The following is a 14787-nucleotide window of genomic DNA, read 5'->3' on the forward strand; positions in this document are numbered from 1 at the left end:
ATTTTTCCTTAGCCTGTTTCCTCATCAATAAAATGTGTAAGATTGGATATGATGACCTTCCAATTCTAACATGCTAAAATTTTATGTTCTCAAGAGCAGCATGCTGGATTCAACTTGATAAACATTTCTTGAGCATCTACTTATGGTCGGGGACTAACCTAAGCAGTGGGACAAAGATGAAGAGAGATGAGGTCCCTACCCACGTTTGCTCAGGGTCCGTGGAGGACCGATGAGTGTGATCAGTGCTCCTTATTTACTCACTCGCTTACTCACTCAGCATACGTTCTTGTGAAAGTCTGCTCTGTGCCAGCAGTAGAGACGTGTGACCAGGGTGCTATGGGAATGCACAGAGGCACCTACCCAGCCTGGGTGTACAAGGAAGTTTCCCCGAGGTGGCTATTTCTTAGCTCAGTATCAAAAGAAAAGTATGGGTCATCCAAGTGGAGAAAATGTTTTTCAGAAAGGCTTTTCAGATGAAGAAAGCAGCATGTACAATGGCAAGAGCAGAACAATAACAGAGATAGTAAAATGTTCCCCCAAACGAACAAACCAAAACCCTGCAGTATATGCACTGAACAAACAGTTGTTTCAGGTGATGGAGCAAGAGGGAGGTCAGTGGAGGCTGGAGATGTGAGGGAGGGGCTCTTGCAAGAAGCAGGTCTAGAGCCCTGAAGGAGGAGTCAGGCTAGCAGAGAAGCCAAAGAGTGCATGTTGGTGGCAGCATGGCACACTGGGCAGAGACCTCGGCTCCCAGCTCTTGCTGACCACCTGTGTGATCTTGGGGAGGTCTCTGGGCCTTGGTTTCCCAAATGCAAAGTGAGTGAGTTAGATGGAAAGGGCCTCACAACTCTTCAGTGGCAGGGTCTGTGGGAGAGGCTTTGATGGTGGAGGGGAAAGGGATTCCAGGGGGAGAGAAGGGCATGTCTCAGCTTGGGCAGGGATTGTTGCTAGTAGGGCAGGCAGCAGGATTCAGATTTCTGCCAGGTTGCCAAGGTTTCCAGAGATGAGAACCCTTCTCTGAGGCTAAGCCACATGAGCCAGAAAGCTGCTTTCCTTTGAAGAGCCTCTGATCCCTAAGGTAACGAGATGGAAGCGTCGTAACATCCAACAGCTTTCTGGCCCACAGCAGAGTACTGGAGGGCCAACCCCAGCCCAAGCTGCCAGCCTTAAGTAGGAAACAAGATCCAGTTACCATTGCCCCCCGTAAATATGTCTGTAAAACATTTATCTGGCAATAAAAGAACTGACAAGGCAATTTGAGTGTAATTGTTTTTGGCAGTTGGAAATATTTCAATTAACATACTATAAAAGCCACACTACAATAAATGAAAAACAGGCCAATGAAATCAGCTACAGCCCTGACTTCCCAACCATGGCAAAAGGAGATTGAATGTCAGGTTGCCACTTTGGGCCCTTGGTCTTCCAGAAGGAGAAGTCTGAGACAGACAAGCCTGAATTCCTGAAAAGCTTTTGATGGTTCTTCCCAGAAGCTGTCAAACCGCAGAAGAAGAAAGCCCAAAGTCCCTCCTCTGGCCCTCAGAACTCTGTCATCCGGCTCCACATCTCCATGCCAGCCTGCTCTCCCGCCACTCTGAGATGCAGCCCAGCAAGGCTACTCACATTTCCTGAGCTTGGTCTCTGCTTTCCCACCTCTGCTTTCCCACCTTTGCTTTTACCTTTCCTCTTGCCAAGAACGCCATCTTCCCCTTCTCTCTCCCTGCTCCCACTATCTCTGCCTAACCAAACCCTACCCAACTAGCCTCCTAGTCCATTATCTAATCCTGACCTTTCTCCTACCTCCCTCTATTCTTCCTGTCTACACTCTGAGCAAGGCTTTGCCCCGCCTCCCATCACCACCATAAGCATTGGTTGTTGTGAGATGAAGGATGAAATGTAACTTCAGATAGACACTCTGTTGTCTCTGGGTTTTGGTCTACAAAAGGGGATAGTATTATGAAAAGAAACATAATACTGCGGTGCACATCAGAGGCAGCTGGGAGACTCCAGCAAGGGAGGTCCCCCATTGACCACATGAAGATCCTCTACTCTTGGATAGGTCATTCCAGTTATTCTATTAAGTCAAGGAAGGAGTCTATGGAGGAGTGGTGCAGGAAGAGGAAATGCCCCCGCAAGACCATCATGGCAGTCAAAGTAACCCTGGTGATCAATGGGATAACAGATGTCCCAGCCTGAACTCCTTCATAGTAGAGCAGTTTTCTATTCTCATTGTTACAGATTTTGGTGTGAGCATCCTAAGGGCAGGAACTGGTAATGACTCAGCTGCCTAGAGGCCACTTCTCAGTTCTCTTACAGGACCTGGCATTGCTGAGGGTTCCCTCACTCCTTCTAGAAACTTCTTCTCCACCTCCATTTCCATGTCACCAGCCCCTCCAATAGTTCTTTCTCAATATCCTTGACCCTTCCAAGAATATATGCTTCACCCCCTAGTCTTCTATTTCTACACGCTCCCCTTGGGTGCTCTCATCCCCACACATAGATTCATTTTCCACTTTGTGATGAAGCTCAACATCTATTTCTGTAGTTTAGATTTTCTAGAACCTCATGTTCAAATTGGTGACAGAGTACTCAAACTCAGTATCTTAAAAACCAACCACATTATGTTCTTTTTCCACCCCAAACTTGCATCTCTTCCAGTATTTCTTATCTCACTCAAGTGTTACCACCATTCAGGCACCCAGGTTGGAAACTGGGAGCCATCAGATACCTGCCTTTTATTCACCCTATTATTAGCATTATTTTGAGGTCTAACAATTCTATCACTTTAACTCTTTATAACTATCTTCTCCATTCATACCCCCTTAACTCATGCCCTTACTCCCTCTTGCCAAACTACATTTGATTTCCCTAACTCCAGTTTCTCTCCACTCTGATAATTATATCTGTCACCATTTTCAGCTATTGAGCACTTACTCTGGGCCAGTCATTTACTAAGCAATGTATGTACATGATCTCATTTAATCTTCACAACTACCTTATGGGGAAGGAGCTATCATTTTTCCTATTTTACAGATGAGGACCCTGAGGCATAGTGAGATCAAGCAACTGACCCAAAGGTGACCAGAATTTGAACCCAAACTCTTAATTACTATAAGTGATCTTCCTAAAACATAAACTTGATCACTCTCCTGCTTTAAAGCCTCTAAAGGGCTCCCCATCACCCATGAGTTGAATCCCAAAATCCCTAACACGGCATCCACGTCATCTCCAACTCTTTTCCTGCCACAGCCATGGAAGGGCGCTTTGAAAATGAAAATTCTGGTCAATGTAACAGATGATCATTTTTGCCACCGACTGGGCATTTATCTGCACTTAGACTTGTTTTGGTATATGACTTACTGCACAGTATAGGCAACCCATTTGTCCCTGAACATATTTTAGGGGTAAGTAAGGAGATTGAAAATTATTAAGCTGCTCCCTAACATGAAGATATAACATTTAAAAAACAAATATGTGATCAGATGTACCCATGGGGCCCAAATATGGGCTTTGAAGTCAACCATACCTGGGTTTGCATCCCTTCTCTGCCATCTGCTAGGTCTATGACTCTAGGCAAGTTACTTGTCTTCTCTGAACCTCAGTATCCTTATCTTTTTTAAAAATTTTATTTATTTATTTATTTATGGCTGCATTGGGTCTTCCTTGCTGCGCGCAGGCTTTCTCTAGCTGTGGTGAGCAGGGGCTACTCTTTGTTGTGGTGTGCAGGCACTAGGCATGCGGGCTTCAGTAGTTGCAGCATGAGGGCTCAGTTGTTGCAGCATGAGGGGTCAGTAGTTGTGGCTCACGGGCTGTAGAGCGCAGGCTCAGTAGTTGTGGTGCACAGGCTTAGTTGCTCTGCGGCATGTGGGATCTTCCCGGACCAGAGCTCGAACCCATGTCCCCTGCATTGGCAGGCGGATTCTTAACCACTGTGCCACCAGGGAAGCCAGTATCCTTATCTTTTAAATGGGCATCATAAAAATACCCTCTGAAAACGATCATAGGCCTGTTATGAGGACTAAATGAGTCAACACACATAAAATGCATAGTGTGGTGCCTGGCCAGAGTCTGTGCCCAATAAATGATAGTTTGTAGCATTATTATTCCCATTTATAGACTCTGCTCTGTCATCAGCCACAGGGGATCTGTGTGGCCCTTTGCTTACTAGGAAGCACTTGCCCTAGGGATGACTAAAAGGCTTCAACAGCTCACATGTCCACCCAAGAGTTCAAGCCTGAAACTTGTTTGTTCCTGGAAAGAACAGCTCTTCGAAGCATGCAAACCCACAGACGCTGCATCCTCCTTCCTGGGGCCCAGGAGACGACGTTTACCATTTCAGTTGTCTTGGTCCTTATTTTAAAACTCACCAACAGGTTTCCATTAAGCTAAACTGAAACTAAATACCTCACCAGCTTGCAGTTTCCGTTTCTAAAAGGGTAAAAGCTCTTAGTCCCAAAGGAACAGTAATTCACCAAGAAATCTTCCTCCAGCTACATCGACTGCCTTTCAAATCCTTGAGCCTAGTGCAGTGTCTCAAGCACACAGAAGGTGCTCAATAAGTATAGTTGAAAGGGATCTCAAAATTTTGAAACACTAGATGAAGGGTAACAGGCACTATCATACACTGTTGTGGGTGTGCCAACGGACACAAAATTTTTATAGGGCTATTTGGCAGTACCTGCCAAAATTTCAAATGCAGATACCCCTCAACTCAGCACCTCTGCTTTCTTGCATTTTTCCTATAGAAATACTAATACATATGCATAAGATGTATGTACAAAATTGCTCGCAGCACCGTCTTTGTGATATTTTTACAATGGGAAAAAACCTAAATATTCATTGATAGGGGCCTAGTTAAATAAATTATGGTATAGCCATTCAATGGGAGATTATGCATATTTTTAAAAGAATGAGGTAAATTTTTATGTATTATTATGGAAAGCTCTCCACGCTTTTTTATTGTTAAATAAAAAAGCAAGTTACATAAACAGATGACCCATCTGCTTACTTTAAGAATGTGTGTGTATGTGTATTTGGATGTACATACAAAATTTCTGGAAGAATATATAGATTCTGTTGACAGTAGTTGGGTTCAGGGAATGTGACTGGGGAATTGTGGGGAAGGGAACCAACACTGTTCACCTTATACTCATTCTCATGGTTTTAATATTTTAAAAGGGAATGTTCATAACTTTTTTTTTTTTTTTGGCTGCGTTGGGTCTTTGTTGCTGCGCGTGGGCTTTCTCTAGTTTAAAAGTGAATGTGCATTACTTTTATAATTTAAAATGCTAATTAAGAATTTAAAAAATTAATACAGTTAAAGAGGGTTTTTATTTTTTCCTATTAATGCAGTCTTAGCACAGTACTCAGAATGCTGACAAAGGAACATGAGACCAAGCTCATGCCTCCCTGGAAGCCCAAGAGGGAAGAAGCCAACACTATGGGACTCTTCCCAGATAAGGCTACAGAAGGCAAGGCAGGGTAGGGTTTAAAATCTGAAGCTCTAGAGTTAGCCTTGGCTGGATTCCTGACTCTGTCATGAACTATATGTGTGATCTTGAGCAAGGTATTTAGTCCCTAATCCTCACTCTCTCATTTGTAAGGTAGAGAAAAATATTAGTGCCCTCCTCAGATTTGCTGTGAGGATAAAATAAAACAATGCATGATGAGAACCTTACTCAGAGCCCAGCGCTCAGTAAGCGCTAAAGTAACAGTGGCAGTGTTATTATTTTACTATTCTATCATGGTCTGCTGTACATGGCAATTGAGTCTCATTCTGAGGGCATTTATTGAATAGCTGAAAAGAGTGTTGTCCGGATCCCATGAAGTCCTTATCAGAAAGGAAGCTATAAATCTCAGGGTGTCACAACAGAGGGATGAAAATAAAAATACCTTCCCTTGGGACTTCCCTGGTTGTCCAGTGGTAAAGAATCCGCCTTACAAGGCAGGGGATGCGGGTTTGACTCCTGGTCAGGGAACTAAGATCCCACATGCTGCGGGGCAACTAAGCCCATGCGCCACAACTACTGAGCTCACGCACCTCAACTAGAGAGCCTGCGTGCCGCAAACTACGTGCCCTGGAGCCTGCGCACCACAACTAGAGAAGAGAAAACCCACAGACCACAACTAGAGAGAAGCCCGTGAGCCGCAAGGAAGAGCCCGCACGCTGCAATGAAAGATCCCGCATGCCTCAACGAAGATCCCGCATGCCGCAACTAAGACCCAATGCAGCCAAAAATAAATAAATAAATATTTTAAAAAAATACCTTCCCTTTATACAGCACCTTTCAGTTTACTAAACACTTTGGAGTGCATCATCTCATTTGGCCCTTATTCTAATCTTCTGTGGGTGGATGTTGAGTTTTGTCAACTTCTTTTCTGAATCTATTATGATTTGTCATATGGTTTTTCTCCTTTTTTTCTGTTAATGTGAAGAAATATATTGATTGGGTATTTACTGTTGAGCTAACTTTGTCTTATTGGGATAAACCTCACTTGGTCAGATATATTATTCTTTATATATATTGCTGGAACAGATATGCTAATATTTTGTCAGATTTTTTTGCATTTATGTCCATGAGGGATATTGGCCTATCCTTCTCTTTTCTTGAAATAGCTTTGATTTTGATATCAGAGTTACACCAACATCATCAAGTAAGTTGGGACTCGTTCCCTTCTCCTCTATTTTCTCTAAGACTTTGTGTAAGACTGGTATTATTTATTCCTTACATATTTGATAGAATTCATCAGAGAAACCATTTGGCCTGGAGTTTCTTTGTGGGAAGGTTTTAAATTATGAATTCAATTTCTTTAAGTAAGTATGGTCTTTATATTTTCCATTTCTTTTTGTGTCAATTAAGGCAAACTGTGTTTTTCAATAAATTTGTCCATTTAAGTTGTTGAATTTATTGCCATAAAGTTGTTGATAATATTCCTTTACTATCCTTTTTAATATCTGTACAATCTGTAGTGATATCTCACTTTTCATTCCTGATATTGGCTGTTGTGTTTTCTTTTTCTCTTGATGAGCCTTGCTAAGTTTTCTCAATTTTATCAATCTTTTCAAAGAACCAACTTCTGACTTTGTTAATTTTCTCTATTGTTTTTCCTCATTGTTTCTATGAAACAATAAGATAAATGAATAAATTAATAAAATAAATAGAAGTGATGAATAGATTTTGCTTCTATTATTCTGGATTTAATTTGCTCATCTTTTTCTATTTTCTTAAGATAGAAACTTAGAACATTGATTTTAAATCTTTTCTGAAATCGGCATTTAAAACTACACATTTTCATTAAGTACAACTTCAGCATGACCCCCCAATTTGTGATGTTATATTTTCATTACCATCCAATTTAAAATGTTTTCTAGTTTCCCTTGCACTTTTATTTTACATTTAGAAGTGCATTCTTTAATACCTAAATATTTGAGGATTTTAAGGATACTGCTATTTATTTATTTATTTATTTTTAATTTTTATTTATTATTTATTTATTATGTTTATTTTTGGCTGTGTTGGGTCCCCGCCTCCGTGCGAGGGCTCTCTCCAGCTGCGGCGAGTGGGGGCCACTCTTCATCGCGGTGCGCGGGCCTGTCACTATCGCGGCCTCTCTTGTTGTGGAGCAGAGGCTCCAGACGCTCAGGCTCAGTAGTTGTGGCTCACGGGCCCAGTTGCTCCGCGGCATGTGGGATCCTCCCAGACCAGGGCTCGAACCCGTGTCCCCTGCATTGGCAGGCAGACTCTCAACCACTGCGCCACCAGGGAAGCCCCTATTTTTAATTTAATTCCATTTTGGTCAAACTATTCTTAGTTTGCTGAGATTCTTTCTGACATGGATGAATGCTGAATTTGAATTGAATGAAAATCTGTAAGATATTAATCTTTTGAAATGTATTGAGACGTATTGTACGTCCCAGTGTATGGTCTATTTTTTTGAACATTGTGCAGTTCTTGGGTTCTATATTAATTAGGTCAAGTTGGTTAACAGATCTACATCTTTCAATTACTGAGAGAAGGGTGTTAAATCTCCAACTGTCATTGTATATTTTTCTATGTCTCCCTTTAGCTCTGTCAGTTTTTGATTTATGTATCTTGAAGTGCTATTAATAGGTACATACTCTTTTGTGATTTTATATCACCTCTTGAATTGACACTTTATCATTATGAAATGTCCCTACTTGTCTTTGGAAACACTCCTGGTCTTGAAACCTACTTAGTTCTGATAATACTACAGCCATGCAGCTTTCTTATGCTTGCTATTTACATGGTGTGTTTTTCCACTCTTTTATTTTCAAATTTTCTATGTCTTTACATTTAAACTATATTTCTTATAAGCAGCATATAGTTAGGTCTTGCTTTTTTTCCCCCCTAGCTTGATAAACTCTGCCTTTTAATTGAAAGTGTTGGTGTGGTTGTCTTTAACATATTGCCCTTTGTTTCCTATTTTTCATCTGCTTCTTCCTCTGTTCATCTTCTGTCTTCTTTTGTGTTAATTGAGTTTTTTAGTATTTCATTTTATTTTCTCCATTGACTTTTTAGCTGTGCCTTTTTGTATTAATTTCTAGTGGTTGCTCTAAGGTTTATAATATGCATCCTAAACCTGTTATAGTCTAATAAGAATAAATAAGATACCACTTCATATTTCACAATGTAATAACCTTATCACATCTTAATTCTATTTACCACCACAACCTCATCTTTGCCCTGTTGTTGTCACATATTTTATTTCTATATATATTACAAGCTTCACCTTACAATGGTGTTATTTTTGCTTTAAACAGTCATATGTCTTTTAAGAAAATAAATAGAAGCAAAAAAAATCTAGTATTTTATCTTTAGTCACATATTTACTATTACCAGTGCTTTTTGGTCCTTCCCATAGATAGGGCTTCCATCAGGGGTCATTTTCCTTCAGCCTAAAGAACTTTGTTCTGTACTACTTGTAGTGAAGGTCTGCTGATGGCAAATTCTGTCCGCTTTAGTTTATCTGAAAATGTATTTATTTAACCCTTCTTTTTGAGGGATATTTTTGTTGGATATATAATTCTGGCTTGACAGTAGTTTTCTTTCAGTGCATAAACTATGACATTCCATTGTCTTCTGACTTCTCTTGTTTACAATGGGAAGTCAGCCATGATCATATTATCCCACTCTATGCATTGTGTCATTTTTTCTCTGGCTACTTTCAAGATTTTATTTTTATCCTTGGCTTTCAGTATTTTGACTGTGAGGGGACTACGTGTGGTTTTCTTTGTATTTATACTGCTTGGGGCTCACTGAGCTTCTGATAATACTTTATGTTTTCCACCAAATTTAAGAAATTTTTGACCATTATTTCTTCAACTATTTTTCCCCCTCCTCTTTTTCCTTCTGGAATTCCAACTACTTACAAGTTACAGATACATATATGACATATTACCACAGGTCACTAAGGCTCTTTTTTTGTTTGTTTGTTTGTTTGTTTTTATTATTTTTTAACTTTTTGGTTGCATTGGGTCTTTGTTGCTGCATGCGGGCTTTCTCCAGTTGCGGCGAGCGGGGGCTACTCTTCGTTGTGGTGCGTGGGCTACTCTTCTCATTGCGGTGGCTTCTCTTGTTGCAGAGCACAGGCTCTAGGTATGCAGGCTTCAGTAGTTGCAGCATGCGGGCTCAGTAGTTGCAGCATGCAGGCTCTAGAGCGCTCGGGCTTCAGTAGTTGTGGCACGTGGGCTCTAGGGTGCCCGCAGGCTCAGTAGTTGTGGTGCAGGGGCTTAGTTGCTCTGCGGCATGTGGGATCTTCCCGGAGCAGGGATCAAACCCATGTCCCCTGCATTGACAGGCAGATTCTTAACCACTGCGCCACCAGGGAAGTCCCTCTTTTTTTTAAATTTTATTTATTTATTTTTATACGACAGGTTCTTATTAGTTATCTATTTTATACATATTAGTGTATACATGTCAATCCCAATCTCCCAATTCATCACCCCCCACCCCACCCCACCCCGCTTTCCCCCCTTGGTGTCCATATGTTTGTTCTCTATGTCTGTGTCTTTTTTGTTTTTTAATCTTGTTTTTCTCTGTTCTTCAGATTGGATAATTTCAATGGATCCATCTTCACTTTCACTATTAGGCCCAGCCAATAAATTTTTCATTTCTGATATTTATTTTTCTACTGTTTCCATTTTTGGGGCTTAGATTCCCCACCCTTTTTTTTTTTTTAATTTTATTTATTTATTTTTGGCTGTGTTGGGTCTTGGTTGCTGCGCTTTCTCTAGTTGCGGCAAGTGGAGGCTACCCTTCATTGTGGTGCGCGGGCTTCTCATCACAGTGGCTTCTCTTGTTGTGGAGTGTGGGCTCTAGGCATGCGGTCTTCAGAAGTGGTGGCACGTGAGCTCAGTAGTTGTGGCTCGTGGGCTCTAGAGCACAGGCTCAGTAGTTGTGGTGCACAGGCTTAGTTGCTCTGCAGCATGTGGGATCTTCCCGGACCAGGGCTCAAACCCGTGTCTCCTGCATTGGCAGGCAGATTCTTAACCACTGTGCCACCAGGGAAGCCCTCCCCATCCTTTAAGTCAATATTTTCTTTTAGTCCATAAATATATTTTCAACAACTGCCTTAAAGTCATTGCCTGCTAATTCCAACACTGGGTTATCTCGCTGGTATCACTGTGCTCTCCTTTGGATCTCTCTCCCTGAGCCATGATTAAGAAATTGACCCAAGGCAGAAAGCAAGGATAAACATATGACTCATGTTGGGTGTTTTCCTTCCCTTAGGAATGGGGGAATGCCTAAACCAGTTGCCTCATATATTGTGTCCAGGATCACAGTTGTTCATAGTGGGATGGCAAGTCCAGCATGAACTGCTCCATCATGGCCAGACTATGTCTCCTATATCAAGGTCTTTAAAAGTTATACATAAAGTATGATACATTTAAAAATTCATTGCAGAAATGTGCTATTAAAAAAAAACAAAAACAAAAAACTTTTGTAAAGGACAGAACCTTTTGTAACGTAAATATCTGCCCTGAATGGAGGCAATGGATTGGAAAAAATCTGAGGCCCTTTCTGCACAATGTATGAGAAAGGTTTATCAGAAGCAATGTAGAAGTTATTTTGGAATAAAGCAGGTTATACCTTGCATGGGAGGAGCCAAGGAAAGACAATATCTCCTTCTAAGGGGAATTGCCCTGCTCACAGCTTTGGCTGCTTGGAGAGTCATAGGATCTTATCCCTCCCTGATACAGCCTAGCATGAACAGGTAAGCTGGGGACAATCAGATTTCTTCTCCAAGGGTTTGAATTGGGACTACAGAGAGAACTGGTGGGTGGATGGAGACATTGATGGAGAAATCCTTGTGAGATAGAAGAGGCCAGAGTGGCCATGATGAGCTGAAAACACATTAAGTTATGAGGAAGCTGAAACCATAGAAAAGTTGGCTGCTTGGGAAATGAAAATAGGGAATGAAATATAGTTGCTAAGAAAATTAGAGAGGCCCTGAGAGATCTGGAGAAAGTAATTAGTACCTATATCTGTTTCAGAACCAACAGTTTTCCAATTCTAATTCTAGGTATTTGTAATACCTACCCACAACCCCCCACATACACACCTTCCCCTTCACCCTTTCCACCTTTCACTTGAGGTAACTTGAGTGAGCCTCTATTCTTTGCAACTTACAGAGCTTAGCTAAAATATATGTGTCTTAGTTTGCCAGGCTCATAAAAGGCAGGAGAGGTAGGATGGGCTTAGGCATTCCAGACAGAGGGAAGAAAATCATTAACAAAGAGACAGAGGCCTGGAACCAAGTGTCTGTCCAGGGATTAGCAGATTTGTTTTATCCATTTATATTCCAATTTGTTCCAAAGCAAGATTTGAGGCTGAATGTATGACACGTGGAAAAAATAAGTAAATGAGAAAATGGATGTGAGGTAAGAATAGAAATAGGAAAATAAGGTTAACATCAGGAGTAGGGATGTTAACAGAATTTGGTGCTTTGGCTAGAACAAAGGAGGCATGAGCTGCTTCTTCTGCAGGTCCAGAAGGAAAAGTTAGGGTTCAGAGTATTACAGTACATACGTTTCCATCAGTCACTTATTTACTCATCAACTAATTCATTCACTTGTTAATCATCTACTATGTACCAGATGCTAGAATGACAACTAAAGAAGAATAAAGGTTGAGTTAGTCCCACTCCAAGGTTCTCACATCTAGGAAGTGAGATAAATGGAAGACATAAACACACCACACAAACCAGAATACAGCGACTCTATGAATAGGACAAAGTGTTGTGAGATACAAAGAAGCGAAACCAGAGTTTGATCAACAACCATGTCCTTTGCTCGCTTCTTCCATACAACTCTGTCCCAGCAATTGGGAAGATTGAACACTCCATAACAATTCCTAACTGGCAGAAAACAATTTCATATGGCTTGTTCACAGCTGGAGCCAAAGAACCAAAATTACTCTTCAGCATCAGCTTGCAGGTTGCAAAGCCCAGGGATAAGCACAAGACACCTTTGCCATTATTATTCAAGTACCTGGCATATACTGAGTACTAACAATGTGCTAGGTTCCACGGTAAACGGGGGAGGAGATCAAGTTCTGGCCTCAAATGCTCACAGCTGTTTTGTAATCTGATAATTGTGCATGACAAACCTCAGACCATAACTCTCAAAATAGCATGACTGTAGTCATAACAAAATGGAACAACCATTGGCAAAATTTGTTTTCTAGTTATCACTTCCAGAAGGAGTTCTGTAACACTACTAGCGGAAGAGCAGAGAAAACTCTCTCAACTTCCTGTCACTAAGCCTCTAAATTATCATCATCTGCATCCATCCCTTCCTCCTTTCTCCTTTCCTGTTACAAAGTGTTTCACCTCTTGTCCACAGCTGATCCACTCCCACCTCCTCAGACACTTGGCTCTAGTCTTCATTTATCTCCTTCATCTTCAACTTCCCTCTATCTATGCCAGGCAAATGCCTCCCCTCAGCATTTAACATATTCAAGTCTTAATTTCATCTCAAAAAAAAAAAATCCTTGTCTACAGGGTCTTTACTGCCTTCTTAGCTCAATTTAGTCTGGCTTTTATCTCTAAAATTGTTCTTTCCGAGGTCCCGCAATGACTTACTAATTATTCAATCTAATGGTTGTATCTAGTTCTTACCTTCATTAGCAGATGCAATACGACTGACCGTGTAACCTATAAACACTAGAAACTCCCTATAAACACACTCCTCCCCAGAAGGACATTATTCTTCCTTGTAGTCTTCTAACCTCTCTGGGGTCAGTCCTTCTTATCCTACGTGTTGAACTCTTGTCCAAACCTTAAATCATGTTGTTCCTCCTAGAAATCTTCCCTGATTCCCCCAGAATCAGTGTTAGGATCTCCTCCCACATGCTTCCGTTGCACCCAATGCTACTTTCTCAACCACATCCCATCATTCATTCAACGATCGTTCACTGAGAGCTTTGAACGTGTTGGCCGCTGTGTTAGGAGCCGAGAATACAGATGTGAGCAAAAACACCCACAGGCCCTGCTCTCAAGGTGCTCACAGTCTAATGGGAGAGACATACAATAATCCAATAATTACACAAACAAGTGAATAATTACACCCTGGGATGCATGCTGCGGACGAAAGGATCAAGGGCAATGAGACTATAAATAGAGGAAACTTAACTCTCTTCTCATTAACAGGGCAGGGGGCATTAAGGCGGTTGTGGGCACTGACTTTGGGGCTGGAATCTTAAGAGTGAGTACATGTGTGAGGGAGGGAGGGCACGAAGAGTGTTCCAGAAAGAAGGGACAACATATAGAACAGACGTACAGCAATAATTGGAAGAGTGTTAACAAGTTAAGGCTTAGAGACCCAAGCAGGCTTCAGCCCATACAGGCTCCTGAAGGGTTATCTAAAAATCTGGTCCCTCTCCTAAGAGCAGTAGGAAGTCACTGAAGGGTTCTGAGGGAGGGATGACATAATCAGATTGACAGCTTGAAAAGATCACTTGGTACAGTGTAGAGAATGGATTGGAAGGGACATGAGTGGGCGAGGGGAATACTGGTTACAAGGCTTTTACAGCCCTCCAGGTGAGAGATGATGGTAGGTAGGGCTAGCAGGGTGGCAGTGAATAGGAAAAAAGTGGTCTGATTTGAGAGATTTAGGAAGTAAAGGGGCACAGGATCATACCTAGGGCTTAAAGAAGGTAAGAGGATGAGGAAGGAAGGATGTGAGGGAGTGAGGATGACACGGAGGAGAAGGGTCACAAGGGCAGGGATCTTACTTTGGACAAAGCATCAACTTCCTTTAGATTCTGCTCACCTCCTCCTGTCCTTTCTTCTGTGGATCCCAGGACCAGTCATCAGACTCAAAATCTCTGAATCATCTAAGACTCTCTTCTGGCCTTGCACTGACTCCTGCCCACTTACCCCTACCCTAGTCACACCTCATCAAGATCAATATTTCTAAAAGTATTGTCTCAGAAGGGCTTCTGAAGAGATCACAGAATGATCCAAAAATGCAAGTCTTTTCTTTGGCTCCTACAGGCAACTGAAGCAAAATGCCAGACTTTGATTTTTTTTTTTTTTATGATAACTGAGTTATAAAGGAGTACTAAAACTTGTTAGTCATAAACTAAAATTAGCCTTTAACTGGAGTTCACAGAAGACTCTAATTCAGTCCTCTACTAAGAAGTCTGCCTGCCAGGCAATGTTTGGCAAAGATGCAAAGCTCCTCTTGCATATACACATGCAGCCAGTTGGAATTCTTGAAATTTTCAGGAAGGACACTTTTTTATTGGGATATTAGCAGTGATGTTT

The 14787-nt window shown here is 41.5% G+C and overlaps 1 protein-coding gene across 1 annotated transcript in view; it reads right to left on the bottom strand.

Moving 5' to 3' along the window:
- Positions 1-14787, bottom strand: part of DNAI1 (dynein axonemal intermediate chain 1) — a 60220-nt gene that overhangs the window by 41894 nt on the left and 3539 nt on the right. The window lies entirely within an intron of this gene.

This window comes from Balaenoptera musculus, chromosome 6, assembly GCF_009873245.2.
Source record: "Balaenoptera musculus isolate JJ_BM4_2016_0621 chromosome 6, mBalMus1.pri.v3, whole genome shotgun sequence".
Classification (NCBI taxonomy): Eukaryota; Metazoa; Chordata; class Mammalia; order Artiodactyla; family Balaenopteridae; genus Balaenoptera; species Balaenoptera musculus.